At 40.1% G+C, this 15,450-nt stretch overlaps 1 long non-coding RNA gene across 10 annotated transcripts in view; it reads left to right on the top strand.

The window, feature by feature from the left end:
* The window catches only part of LOC106026912 (uncharacterized), a 36,309-nt gene that overhangs the window by 15,096 nt on the left and 5,763 nt on the right, over positions 1-15,450 (top strand). For 2 of the 10 annotated variants that reach the window (XR_010045430.1, XR_010045423.1), the window contains one exon: positions 9,062-9,463. The exons of 5 other annotated variants lie outside the window; for them this stretch is intronic. This is a non-coding gene — a long non-coding RNA (uncharacterized LOC106026912). Of the gene's footprint in view, positions 1-4,731; positions 4,915-9,061; positions 9,464-15,450 lie in introns of those variants that run through there. 3 more of the 10 variants (XR_010045426.1, XR_010045427.1, XR_010045425.1) reach the window with 3 other exon arrangements.

Raw genomic sequence — 15,450 nt, 5'->3', positions numbered from 1 at the left:
CTGACTAGCTACTCTGCATGAAAATGTGAACAATAATGTTTTGCCTTTGGAAGAAAATGCCATTAAAGACAGGAAGCATTCCTAGTCCCTAATAAAGGACAGAAAAGAAGGCTGATTAAGGATTGCAAAGTGATAGACTTAAAGGTGGTGCAGGGTAGGGATGGGATGTTGGAGGGTGGAACATGGGAGAAGTATGGAAGAGACCCAAGTCTTCCAGGGCGTCAGCATATGGATTTGTTTACTTCAAGAGGTAATTGCCAGCTGAGGCCCAAGTTCTTGCAGCTCATTTCAAATTCTGATGATGGACAAATTATTTTTTTCTCTGATGATAAGAAATCTGATCCAAGTTACGTAGTCTCAGAAATGTGTGCGCTGGTAATTTGCTAGATTTAAGGATATAGGATTGCACAATTAGATTCTCATTTAAGAAAAACCCATCTTGCTTTATCCAGAAAATTAGTCTTTTATTAGTTAAAATGGATTTGCTTCTGAGGCCTAAACTATTTGGATTCATTTCAGGCAAATGTTTTCTAGGAGCTGGTTTCTTAAATTGAAAGAGAAACATAAGCCAACATAATAACATATTTAATGAACTGAGGCACCAGTGTTAACCAAGAAGCTTTCTATTTGCAGCTCTGAGCTTCTTGGCTCTTCTAGCTTATTCACTTTGCTTTTCTAGCCACAAGGTTGATATCTGCTTCTTGCAGTTGACAAGGTTCATATTATTACAATATTTTTCTTTGTGCTTTTCCAGCCCTCTAACAGCTGGTTTACTGTATTCTCATATTCAGTTTTCTTTGTTAGACAACTAACATGGTTTCTGTTTTCCAGACTGAATCCCAAGCCATATAACCAGTGTTTAAAAATAAGAACAGAAGCCAGGTGTGGTGGTACACATTTGTAATCTCAGCTACTAGGGTGGCTGAGGCAAGAGGATAGCAAGTTTGTTTGATGCCAGCCTGCACAAGTTTAACAAGACCCTGTACAAATTAAAAGATAGAAAGGAAAAAATCCCAGACAAAGAAGAATGTGGTCTTTAGCTCAGTGCTCCCTAGGTTCAGTCTCAATACTGAAAAAAAATTTTAGGAGCTTTTAAAAAATTTGAAAGTTTCAACCCAAAGGTTTGGTTTTCAAAGAAGACTAAAATATCACTGTCTTTGGATAGCTAAAGATCCAAAATGTCATTAGTGCAAGTCTGTTTTGAATATTTAGAAGATTTTTCCAAATTATCACAGTGACATGATGGGATGTATAGGAATGCAAGCACTGAGAATTTGGGAGTTATAAGTAGGATGCTTTCTGGTCTCCAAAAAATAGACCCAGCAGTTCCTTTCCTCCCTTTACACACATGGCATTCTATATCTAGGGCAGGAATAATGTACTTTCCATATGGATCTGAACTGACCTTGTGACTGGCTTTATGCTGACATCCTGGGTTTGATGAGCCCATTCATTACAAGAATTGGGAGCTTAGGGGCTGGGGGTTTAGCTCAGCGGCATAAGCTCCTGCCTTGCAAGCAGGCAGTCATGAGTTCGATCCCTGGTACCGATAAAAAAGACAAAAAACAAACAAAAAAAAAAAAAACAAAAAAAAACAAAGAATTGGGAGCTTATAATTTCCCGTCTTGAGATGCTTGAGATGCTCCCTCTTGTAGCCAAGTTAGTACAATATGGGAAGCCTAAGTTACATGGGCAGGTCATATGAAAGAGAACCTTGTACACTAGTCAACAGCCCTATTTCAAATCCTAGTAGACAGCCAGCATTTACTGCCCTACATATAAATGAGCCATCTGGTATGTTCCAAATGAGGTGGGCTCTAGGATGACTCGAGTCTCAGTTAATATATAGAACAGAACCACTTCCCTGAGCCTAGCTAACCAAAGGACTGATAATAGAGAATGAAATGGTTGTTGTTGCAGGCCATTGTGCTTGGAGTGATTTGTATGCAACAAAGATGAACTGAAACAGAAAGAAAGGCAGTTTCCTGATACTGGAAGGCGAAGGGCACTCGTAGGAATATTGACAACATTGTTCCTAATGTTGGTCAAACCATCCTAGCAAGATTATTTATGTCTCTACGAAATGATTCCTTTTAAATTAGCACAACAAGGTGAAAATATTAACACATATGCTAGTATCAGAGTTTAAGGAAAGTCTAAAAACCTTTGATGGTCCGCTTGTGAGGTGGAAGCTGAAGCATTTGGTCATTGAATGAAAGGAGACAACAAAGATATGGCACTCGCCTATGAAGAAGTAAGTGGGAATTCCCAGGATGAGGGAAGATGAAGGAAATAGAAGTGGGGGGAGTACAGAATGAGTGAGCAGGTGACTGGGCAAGGACTGGGTGTGCGAGGATGAGAATGAGAGCCAGAAATGTGAATGGGCATCATGGCTAGAAACTGACTTCTGTGAGGAAAGGCCTGTGAGAAATTTCCAGTGCAGGAGGACCGGGGACTTTTAGCAGAAGATTGTCCATAGTATTTATTATAAACTTACACGCCTTTGTGAAGTGCCTTCTGTTGAGAATGATACAGAAATAAGCCCTCAGACTAAAGAAAATTGCAGAAGAACATTTGACACTCATTAAATAAAAATCATGTGAGAAGAAAGGAGAGCAACTACAAGCCAGAACCAAATGTCAGTTCATTCTTTTGTTTTCTTCTTTCTTCCTTCCTTCCTTTTTTCCTTTTTTTTTCCTGCAGTACTGAGGATTAAACCCAGGTCTTTCACAGAGTTCCACTCCCCACCTCTTTTTATTTTTATTTTTATTTTGAGACTGATTCTCGATAAGTCACCAGATTGCCCAAACTAGGCTCAAACTTGTGATCTTCTTGCCTCAGCCTTCCAGAATGCTGAGATTATAGACATGTGCCACTATACCAAAGCTTTGTCTCAGTTCTTAACACATCAGTTTAATTAGTTCTGTGGAGGACCACTGGAATGGCAGTCCTTGAAAGAAGACCATTTGTTTCCATTTTGGCTAAACCTTGCCCTGCTTCTGTATTGATATGTACAGAGTTGGCTAAAATAGCACTCTACCCCCTCAATCGGCTTTAAGCAATACAAATGGATCTAGCCTAAGCTACAGCCTTTGAAGCAATGGGACAGGCCAGTGATGCTCCGCTATAGCTCCTTACTAAGCTTGAACTAGGTTGAGAGACTCTGTGCTGTTGCTGTTGACTAGGACTGAACCTCGAGAATGAGGCCCTGATGTCTTGTGGCATGAGGACTAGACATTATAGCTGAGGCAACTGACCAAAACACAAGATGCTTCCTCAAACTATGTTATTATGCAGATGCCTCCAAACTTAGAGGCTACCTGTTAGTGAAACCCAGCCCTTTCTGCATACCTCTCTGCATATTGCAGAGCTGCTATTGTGCCTCCTACCTGCCCCAGCTCACAATATTCAACATATTGCTCGCCATTCTCACAGTCACTCAACCCTGAGCCACTCCCCTGTTCACAAATTAGTAAAATGCAGCTTCAGTCCTGAGTCGAGGCCTTTGTTCTGATTAGCCATTGTTCTGACTGGACTTAGGACCCTTTTGACTCCCCACAACTGCAGATAAGTGTTTGTCTCATTATTCTTACCCTGGGTTGCACTGGAAGTGATAGATTAGATTAGGTTTCGGGAGACTTGAGTTGAGTTCCTCCAAATCCAAAGAAAAGGCATAGGGGCAATTACAGTCTTTCTCGAGTGGGCCCCACGACAGAATGAGACCTCAGTGCACTACAGGCACCCATTGTATGTGACAAATGAAATTCTTTCCTGCAACTTCCATTTCATTTCTAGAATGGTATTTATTATCAACTTTCCATGGGAGAATTGAGAACAGAGTCACTAAAATTGTTTTGTGCTATAGAAGATGTAGAACCTAAATTGAGGCACCAAGCTGATTTTTGGTGGGGGTGAGGAGGTTGAGAGACAGGGTCTTGCCAAATAGGTCAGACTAGCCTTGAACCCATTTTGTAGCTCACATTGGCCTCAGATACCCAGAAATCCTCCTGCCTCAGCCTCCTGAGTGTTGGGATTATAGACATGTGCCAGTATGCCCAGCTTACACTAGGCTTCCTATAGCACAATTTAAGTACCTTTTGATAGAATTACAAGGGTTGTTTGTTTGTTTTTCTGGTGCTGAGGATTGAATGCAGGCTTCACACATGCTGGCAAGAGTTCTGTGACTGAGCTACACTCCCAGTGTGTCAAGAGATTTTAGAGAAAAACTTTTTAGTGTATTTCAGATTCTGGCTAGTGAGAGGGTCCTTACTGTAGCTGGTGGGGTTCTCTGCTCTACATTCTTTGACCTGGAAGTTACCTTGAGAGTGATGAAGTCCAATCACTCTTTTCTTGATTGGGAAAGTAAAGCTCAGCAAATGGAAGTGTTTGTCTAAGATTGAGAGTTGGTTAGGCAGCGAAACTGTAAGGGGAACCCAGGTTTTTGACTCTAAGCCCAGGGTTCTTCTGAGATTTCAACACTTGTGGCAAATTGTATCACTGTCCCCCAAATTTTTCCTGCCCTCTTTCTTTCCTCCAATGCCCCTCCCCTGGTTCGTGATTTTTTTTTCCCTCAATGGCCTAAGTGAATTTGGCAAAGAGCAGAGGTGGGGTAGATTTGAGGTGTGAAGGAGAAATACTGTTCCGGTTATAAGCCACTGAAGTTTTGAAGCTGCCCCACAGGCTAAGTTACCCTATCCTAACTGCTGCACTTGTCCTCTGCTCTACATTAAGTGTGCTGTTTCGTGGTGAGGGAACATATTATCCACTGGTCTACCTGGAAACTGCATTCTGGCTGTGAGCTCTTAATTTGGAATGCTGCTACCAGTTCAGTTTCTATGAGTTTGCATGAGCAGCATCTGAATGAATCTGATCAGCCTGATTCATCAGAGAGGAGACTTCTCCACTAGATAAGAGGTAAGAGAAAGAGGTGGGAGGGTGAGAGGAAGAGATCCAGGTCAAGAAAAGGAAGTGAGGAACTGGTGACAGACAGAATCTTCTCACTTTATATGGTACTTTTGTGTAGGATCAATTTTGAGAGTTAGCTCTGTACCTGCACCTTTGAAGGTTCTTCCTTAACTGGCACCATTCTATGTGACCCAGCTTCTTACAGCAGGCCATCCTTCTGCTCTGTGCTAGAAGGAACTTCAAAATTGTTTTGGATGGTATCCTACATACTAAATTTCAATTACCGCTTTAGCAAAGCGAAACAGTCTTCTATATTGCTCAGTTTTATAGGCAAGTGTTAAAAATGATCAGAGTTTGAACTAGGACAATAAGTGATTCTTTATCACATATGTCATTAATGTCACACATTGTATGTCACTAAAGTGAGTCAGCAGAAGATGAGGTAATGGTTGTCCCAGAATTGGATTATGTCATTGATTAGAGAGTCACTCTTTGGCTGAGTATATTGTATACCTGCCCTGTGATTCACACATCATTCAAACTAAATGTTTGAGTTAGGTTAAAATTTTTTGGTGCTAGGTTTCAAACCCAAGGCCTCACAAAACTTTCAAACCCTCTGGCCCCTAGCCCAGAGACTAAATATTACTTCTGAGCTTTTGAAGTTTTTGTATTCCCCTTGACAGAGTCAGATCTACCACAACCAAGGGGAGATTCACTTCCATCATTATAACCTGAGAACACTGGTTCATTGAACAGTTCTCATATCATAACTCAGAATTAGTGTATCTTACAAAGCAGCGAGCGACCTTTAAAAGGATCTCTGAGTGAAATCTGCATGTATGAAAAGGCTTCTTAGAATGGTTTCTATATTTGGCACTTCAGAAACAAACAAAAAAAAAATACAAAGCAGTCAAAACAATAGGATCAACTTTTATGTTTCAGATATTGAAGCCTATTGACTCCAACAGTCAAGACAAAAGCTATTTCATGTCAGCATTAGGCAGGCAGCCATAAAATCTCTGTAAAGTAACTGCAAGAAATGAGTTGTTTATATATTTTAAAAGGTTGGTAAAGACTGCATTGTGTAGGAAAGTTAAGTGTAACCCAAGTGACAACTCTATCCTAAAATATGCCATGTCTGATACTGCCTGTCCCAGAGTAGCAAAGTTATGGCGACTGCTTTTTTCACAAATATTTAGATTTTACACCCTCTGTTTGTACTTTTTATCAATGTAGCATGCTGCTGTCCAGACTCTGTGGTTCTCAAAGTCCAATAGATGCCTCTATGACCTATAGTACTTTACCGGCAGTGCTGGGTAAAGGCTCCACACCTGGGTACCAGTGGATGAATGAAATACCCACCCTTTCTTCTTCTTCCACATGTTTTTGGCTGCCTTTGTGAGCTGTATTTTTCCTTTTATGTTTGTTAAAGCACTGCAGTATTTCCTTGGAGGGAGTTTAGTGGTTAGGATCATAGTTTCTGGGGCCAGGCGGCACAGCTTCAATTCTTTGCTTTGCCACTTACTAGTTATGTGATCTTAAGCAAGTTCATTAACTTGTTGGTGCTTGGGTTTCCTCATCTGGGAAGAGGGGTGATGCTAACAGCAACTCCTCACATGGTTTTTCTGAGGAATGAATGAGTTGGGCCTAGAAAAGGCATTGAACATGTTTCTGGCTCATAAGAAAAGCTACACAAATGTTAGGTATCACTGTTGCCTCCAGTTACAGCTGCTGTGATTTGGAATTGTATCTGTCAGGAGAGGCTTTTTCTGGCTTTATCAGAACGCTCAGTTGCCAAGAGACCAAGAAAGCCCATCAGGAAGCAGTTTGAGGCCTTGACATCCCATAGTGTATCTGAGGAGACCAGAGTCTGAAGGGGTAATTTTACTCAACATTCTTTTCACTGGGAGGGAAATGGACAGCCCAGAAAGATACTGTCACTCCTCCCCTAAATGCCTCCATGACCTATGGTACTTTACTATAAACGGGGCCAAGACAGCCCTGGAAGTTTCTGATGTCAATACAAAGCTAGACAGTTGGTAATGGCAGGTAGGCTCCTAGAAAAGTGTAATGATAAGTTTATTTCTCAAAGAAGAGAGCATTTCATACACACTTGTTAGGATATGAAGATTTTTCCAAAAACATTTGTTTTGTTAAATACCTTCAATAAATGCTTAGCCCCACACAAACCCTGCGCTATCTAAATAAGTGTCTTACAAACCCCATCCCCACTTGGAAATAAGTGTATTACAAATCCCATCCCCACTAGAATTCGTGTGGTTGTCCAAGTTTGGTGTGTGTGATACTTGATGGAATACCCTGGACCCTGGATTTCGTATCAACCTCAGCCTCCATGCCATACTATGGCCTCCTGTGCATTAGAGAAATGGAAAGGTCAATACTATTTGCTATTATGGGCAGTCATGTGACATAGCTCTGGCTGGAGGGATATAAGAAGCACTCTTCAGAGAAATACTTTCCGCATTTTCTGCCTGTGGGTTATGTGATGATATGATACTACTATGACAACCATTTTGGGGTCATTAGATAACGTGCAAGATAAAAAGCCAACATGCTGAAGAATGGCAGGGTGTAAGAATGAAAAAAAAAGCAATGACATTGTCTAGCTACTTGAGGAATCCTAAGACTGATTATCTCTAGACACTTTATTTGGCAAATAAACATTCTTAAAGTTTAAGGCACTGTTATTTGTTTTCTGTTACTTGTAAGCAGAAGTGTTCCCAAATGATACCTAAACTGTCACTCTGGGTGTCTAGTTTGTGTATCTAATCTGGTTTGCTGTTTCTTCTCCTAAATTAGGCCCTCATTGGAATAGCTTTCTCAACTATTGTGTTTGTCTCTCTCCACCACACTGGAGATGACTACCCTTAGATATACGCCGATATCCAGGATACCACTTCCCTGCACTACAGTGTAAAATCTGGCCAGGATGTCTGGCCATGGTACCCTATTCACTGAGTTGCACTTCTTCTGTGTGGATATTCTTACATATCCAAGGCTTCTGTGTTATTTTGGACATCATCATTAGAACTACCAACCACTCAAGGCAAGAGGCAGCTCACTTAGTCTTAGGTTTTGACTCCTTATTGCCTAGCAGACCTTTGCCCAAGATAACATCTCAGCACAGCTCAGGCTGGTGGGTGACATACATACATAGCCTGAAAGATTAAGGCATAAAAATGGCTCTCCTAGACCTGGAAATTCTGATTTCTAAGTCCTTTAACTCTTACCTCTCAGAACCACTCATACTGCTGACTTGTCACTTTGACTCTGACTAGGAAACCTGGTCTTAATTCTTGCATTGCATGTGTTCAAAATGGTTTTTGGAAAAGAAGCCTGGATTTCAAAAGGCAGGAGATATTGGAGCTATTCCTGTCTCTTGCACAAGCAAACCAAAGCAGGGTGCTAGTGTTCTTTCTGTGCTTTTATTTTTCATGCACAAGATGGAGTGTCAATCTTTGTCTGACACTACCATTTACCTCTCTAGAAAATGAATTTTAAGCTTAGTGACACAATAAAAATTGCAGAGTACACCTTAAAGGAATTATTTAGAAAATTGAGGGATATTTCAATTAGTACTCATGGTGTCTTTTTAATTTTGAGGCTTGGGGAATATAATGAAAATTTCACCAGAGTAGGTCCTAATTGAAAAAAAGCCACATTCATTTTTTTTTCTCTAGAGTTTTCTAACACGTTAGAAATAAATTACAGAAAGGAGGAAAAAAGCACTAAACAGTAATTCTACCCAGCTGTAAACCTTGCTTTCCATGTGAATTAAGTCTTTGATCCCTAAAAATCCATTTTAGTCTTGGACGAATTCCAGAGACACTGCCCTCTTGGGGATGTAAGTATGCCAGGGACAGAATGGCTGCTTGAAGCTGAGGTTTCTCTTACAATCATGCTGATCCAAGAAAGAAGCTTGAGGAATAGATGTAGGGCAGAGGCATGAGCTCAGTGTTCCCACTTTTTGGCATACGAAGGTGCCTTCCACCTTTTCAAATGCTTCTCTCAGTCTTTTTACAAAACCTAGGCTTTGACTCTTCCTGGCAAGTGTTGAATAAACTCTGCTTAAAGTAGCGAAGTCACTTGTCTCCATATGTGAGCTCATCTGTTCTTCATATCTGATCATTTTTAGGTGCCAACTACTGTCCACAGATGTACTGAGAGGCAAAGTGGGTGAAGGGCAGTGGAAGAAGAAAGTCTATTCACAGTGACTCATACTGTGCTGGAAGTAGATATTTTTCTGTTCATTTTTTAAATTATAGTAAAAAACATGTAACATTTATCATTTTAACCATTTATAAATGTACAAGACAGTTGCATTAGTTATATTCACAATGCTGAACATGCATCACCACTATTTATACCTAAAATGTTTCTGTCATCCCCAACATAAACTCTGTTCCCATTAAATGACTCCTCACTCCCCCTTCCTCACCTCCCAGTACCCTTTATTCTGCCTTTTGTCTCTGTGAATTTATGTATTCTAGATATTTTACATGAGCATTTGTCCTGTATAAATCTTGTATTCATAGTATATTTGCCTGTTTGTGTCTGGTTTATTTCACTAAGCAAAATGTCTTCATAGTTCATCTATGTTTCAGAATTTAATTCGTTTTTATGACTGAAAAATACTAAATAATATTCTACTGTGTATATATACCACATTTTGCTTATCTACTTATCAGTTGACAGGTATTTGGGTTGTTTCCACCTTTTGGCTGTTGTGAATAGTGCTGCTATGGACATTAGTATACAGAGATCTATTCAAGTCCCCACTTCCAATTCTTTTGGTTATATTCCTGGGAGTGGAGCTCCTGGGTCATATGGCTTTGCTTGCAGACATGGTATACATGTAATATCAACACAGGAAGTAGGGATTTGCAAAGATGGGATACTTAACCAGGTTCAAAGAGCTAAAGCAATGGTTGAGAAAAGAATCAGAGCCAAGTGCAAGGAGAAGAAAGGGCTGGAAAATATGAACTACATAGTTTTCTTATAAAATGCTGTGATTCATTGAGGCACATGGTGAAGATAGAACGTTCAGGAGCATAATGAACTGTCTCCTTGTATAAAGAATTCAGATACTCCAGGGAGGGTGAGACGGATAGACCAAGCAACCAGGAAGGCAATAGGTAGTGGATGAGGCCCTAGAGAGCCTATTGGATGTGGCAGGAGGATCAACTTGCTGGTCAAATGTCAACCATGCAGTGAGGAACCAGGAAATGAGTGTCAGAGAAGACCTAGGGGTGAGGGGCCAAACCAGCTATCCAAGAAGCAGTAAGACTCTTACAATCAAAAACTGTTGATTTTAGGGAAGTTTCCATAAACTAGAAAACCTGCTATATCCATCCTGCTGATCCAGGGAGAAAGCCCCTGATAGCTCTTGGTTTGTGAGGGAAGGTATCAAGATAATGTCAGATTCTGTTCCGAGCTTGTCTGTAGGAAAAAATCTCTGATGCAGTTCTCTTTTAGAGACCAAATTGGGCAGCTAAGGTCTCAAAATGATCCATCATCCTGGACTATAATAAGAACAAATATTACAGAGCAGCCCTGTATTGTTACATGATTTGAAGGTAAATATATTGCATGTGTACTGAGCAAAGTTTTCTGCTTTGAGGCCAAGAAACACACATATTAAATTCTAGGTGATGACTAATTCTCAACTACTTGACTTAAAAATAACTGTACAGGACATTCCAGGCCTCTGAGGTCAGTAATTCCATGAGGGTATAAAGCAGGTGGCATCTTAATCCCTCTGACTACAGCCTGCTGGGAAAGGAGTTTACACTGCATCTTTAGGTTTATCCCTTGAGCAGGGGCATTGATGGTAAAGGTCATCTAGTGATGACAACCAGCAGAACAGCTGTCTGCAACTCATGCAGGATAGGTGAGTTCTGAGCCCAGGATTGTACAGCTACATATTTTTGGGCTTAGCAAACAAAGACACTCAAATCTGGGATGGTATAAAACCTGCTTAGCTAGAAATAGTAGGTATTTTTTTAACCTTTAAAAAATTAATATGTATTTATCTACATACTGATTGTGTTCAACAAGGACATTTGTATCTGTACATAATACATCTTAATTCTTCATTTTTTCCTATTCCCCCTCCCCTCCCTTCAACCATTTTCTTCTCCCACTTAAAAAACTAACTTTGTTTCCCTTTTTTCTTTCATTATTTTTTTTCCTTCCTCCCTTCCCCTTCCTCACTCCCTTGTGCCCCTTCCCATTTGAACATGTTCTTCCTACTTCCCAATATTTATCCTCCATTATGTTCCTTATTTATCCTTTGGGTTCCTCGTATAAGAGAAGCAATGTGACATTTAAATTTGTGTGTCCAAATTATTTCACTTAAGATTATGGCCTTGAGGTACATCCATTTTCCTACAAATGACTCAAATTTACCCTTCTTTAGAGCAGAGTACTAAGTGCTCCATTGTATGTAAACATCACATTGCTTTATCCAGTCATTTATTGAAGGGCATATGAGCTGTTTCCAAGATTTAGCTATTATCGATTGTGCTGCTATAAACATGGGTATGCATGTATCGCTGTGGTATGGTCATTGTAACTCTTTTGGGAAAATACATAGAAGGTAAACAGCTGAGTCAAATGGAACTTATAGTTTAAGTTTTTGAGGAATTGCCATAATACTAGGTCTTTTTTATTTTTAAACTAAAGCAGTATTTTTGTTTTTTGCATTGCTGGGAATTGAACCAAAGGCTCCACAAATGTCCAGATCTTTTTCAAAGTGGCTTTCTAGACAATTCTCTCCAGGCCCCAAAGTGCAAATGTACAATCCAGCCAATCTTTGAGCCTTCACTGGGATTAATTTATACTAAAAATAACATCAGAATATAATTAGGATGGAGATATTCTACCATCTCCTTGCCAGAAAGAAACATATCACTGATAACCAGAAAGCACACAGACACTGCTTCAAATTTGTAAAATGAGGAAGAGTGCACATGGTGAAAGAATTTAATTCATGTTGTTTAGAGAATTCCTGTTCCCCAAACACTAAAGGAGGTCTCAGTAGAAATAGGCCCAAATGCAGTCACTTGAGCTCTGTGAAGACGTTTGGTACTTTTTGACTTCTGATATGCCAGTTTACGCTAGTCCCAGTCTCCAGCAGGTTTGCCCACCCTCTCCGTTTGTGAAAATGAAACCTCCTTAAGGTTCAAAGGTGCCTTTTCCAAAGCCCTTCCTTGATTGCTTGCTTCTCCCACAGGCCTCTGCCTCCTTTGCAAATCCAGGGGGCACTTCCTTATGCCGTTTCATGTGCAGCTCTTTGAGCACATGATTTTTTCTTCATTTTCCACATCTCTGGTGTGTCTTACATTTAAGAGATATATGATAGATATTTATAGAAATAATATCACATTCATGAATATAGAAAAAATTGTATTTGGTACAACTTTTTGGATTCTCTGTTCCATAAAGTGGGGTATGTCGAGTATAATTTCGGGAAGTAGTCCCAAGGATCTGATTTCAATTCCTAGTATTCCAGTAAATCTATTTTCCCTGTCTTTTTCTTAGTAGACAAAAGCACCATCTGCTGTGTATTTACTTAACTAATTAATTAAGTGATTAATGAGGTTCTGCATGCCACTGCAGCAGCCCCATGTCCAGGATGTCTAACTCCCATGTCATCAGCCCTTTATTTCTGCCACTTTCTCAGCTGTGAAGTAGGTCAGTGTGTTACCTCATTGTGTTGTTGTGATGAGAACAAAAGTCATACAGTGCTGCAGAGATGTTTGAAAGTTGGTAAGGGCTGCGTGAAGTGATCCTGGACTAGGAACTTTTAAAATCACTGTGTAGAATAAAACATTTGATCGGATGGGAGCACCATCAGACAAGTTATTAGTCATAATGAACTCGGGAGATCACATGGCACAAGAGTAGAGCAAGGAACAAGCAGAGAGCAGGACTAAGGAAATTTCTTTCATTAATCATAGCACTAAGAACAGAGTTCTCTTGTGTACTCACTTAATCAAAACAACACACCTTCCCTCCAAGCAGCCAATACCTAAAACACACAAGTTTATTATTTCAAAGTCATACCTTCCAGAATGAGACAGCCTATTTAAAAATGAATAATGTGCATTTCTTCCTGGAAAGAACAAATCAATACCCGTTCATGAGCCTAGCACCACACACTAGCCTTCGCAAAGTACTTTGCCTTTGTCCAGGAGAATGCTTTTCCTTCCCCTCTCCTGACTCCCCACCATTTGACTTGGTGAGAACAGTTCCATCTCTCACCTCTGAGGCCAAGACTGAGATGGAAGAAACTCATATCCACAAACAGCACTGAGTACATTTCAACTGTGATGGGCACTCTGGGGACCAACTGTGGAGTGTGTGTGTGTGTGGTACTGGGAATTGAATACAGGGCCTTCACACTGAGCTGCATTTCCAGTCCTTCTGATTTTTTATTTTACTAAGTTGCTAATTTGCACAGATCAGACTTGAACTCACTATCCTCCAGCCTCAGCTTCCTGCCATGCTGGGAATATAAGCATGCACCACAGTGCCTGGCTCATTTTCTTCTCAACCCAAAGCAAAGCTGAGGTTCAGAAAACTCAGAGAAGCACATCACGCAATTTTTTTTGTCTTTTTCTTCCTTTTTTTTTTTTTTTTGTCGGTACCAGGGATCAAACTCACGACCGCCTGCCTGCAAGGCAGGCACTTATGCCACTGAGCTAAATCCCCAGCCCCTCATCATGCAATTTTTAAGGTCAGCTTCAGTACCTTGGCAGTTCAATTCAGTTAAATAGTTATTTATTTTTTGGTTAATATTTTTGAACTTCTGTGTACAAGACATTATGTTCAGCTCTTTTCATAAATTGTCATTTTGTCCTTTTATTTTATAAGCAAAGAGATTGGTATCAGAAAGGTATGGTACAACTGAGTTTTGAACCCAGGACTTTAGGGCTGTAGAAATTTTATTTTTAATCATTAGGTAATACTTGTCACTTTCTGTGTGCCATGGAACTAAATGCCAAGGCACAAGAATAAATCACATTTGTCCTTGTTCCTAAATGTGAGAGGCTGATATAATATTCTGCCCATCTTACCCAACTTTAATTTAGCAGACAAAATTCCATTGTGAGGTGGAAATTATAGAGTTCCAGAGTTTAAAATCTTAGCCTGAAGTTGGATTAGCAGGTGACGGAGTAGGCATCAAAACTAGTCATTCTGAATCCACACAGTCTACACACCTAACTGCTGTGCCATATCCTTTCCTGCAAATATCTATAAACAGATATTCACCCAGGTGCAATAACATGTTTAATAGAAGCAAGTAAGTACACAGTGTCACCATTATTCAGGTCAAGAAGTCAGAAACATCACCTTCAAGGCATAAATGCCACCATCCAGGGAAGTGGCAAAGATGGGAAAGGCATTACATGCAGGAAGCCTCAAAGAGTCGGAGGGCATATCTACGTCAGTCATACACAGTTTCCCATGTTGATATTCATAGTGACCTAGTAGCTCATACATGGCAGGAGAGGGTTCCAAAACCAGTGGTCTGGTTATTTGTTTCTAGGTTTTTTTTGTTGTTGTTTTTTACTTTTCATTTTCATGTATATAAAGTACATTAATTTTAAGTATGCAGCTTGATTAATTTTTTACATAGACATACACTCATGCAAACACCATCCAGGGTAAGATAGATTATTTCCATAGCTCCAGACATTTCCTTCATGTCCCTTCCTTGTCAGTACACATTGTTATGGTTTAAATGTGAAGTGACCCCAAAGACTTATGTGTTGAGGGGTTGGTCTTCAATTCAGCAGTGTTCAGAGGTGGGGCCTAGAGAGGTGATTGCATCATAAAGATACTAACCTTATAAATGGATTAATCCATTGATGAGTTCATAACTGAACTGTCAGGACTATGAGGAGGTGGGGCCTAGTTGGAGGAAGTACGTCATTGGGAGTATGCCTTTAAAGGATATATTTTATTCTCTCTCTCTCTCTCTCTCTCTCTCTCTCTCTCTCTCTCTCTCTCCCTCTCTCTCCCCTCCTCCCTCCCCCCGCCTTCCTGGATGCCATGAGGTAAGCAGTTTTCCTCTGAAATCTCCTTCTACTATGATGTTTCTGCATCACTTCAGGGCTAAAAGAAATGGAGTGGAATAACCATGGACTGAAGTCTCTGAAATCATGAACCAAAAAAGATCTTTCTTCCTTTAAATTGTTTTCTTCAGGCTTTGCCATCTATAGTTTCTATTGGCTAGTTTGGCCAGTTCTTTTTATTTATTTATTATTTGATACGTAGAATCAAACTCAGGACCTCACACTTGACAAACAGTCTCTACGCTGCTGAGTTATATCCCTGACCTATTTTGGGGGCAGGTACCAGGAATCAGACTCAGGACCTCATGCTTGCCAGGCAGGTGCGTCACTGAGCTGAATCCACAGCCCTGCAGTTCTTGAATTTAACAGAAAAAAGCATCATACAAAATGTATTCTTATGTTTCTAGTATGTTTTGCTCAACAAAATGTAAAACTCCTTTGA

The sequence above is a fragment of the Cavia porcellus genome, unplaced genomic scaffold, assembly GCF_034190915.1.
Source record: "Cavia porcellus strain 051 isolate PalLab524CR breed Dunkin Hartley unplaced genomic scaffold, mCavPor4.1 scaffold_33, whole genome shotgun sequence".
Taxonomy (NCBI): domain Eukaryota; kingdom Metazoa; phylum Chordata; class Mammalia; order Rodentia; family Caviidae; genus Cavia; species Cavia porcellus.
Note: the sequence above shows the minus strand (reverse complement) of the source record. Positions and strands in the feature narration are given on the sequence as shown.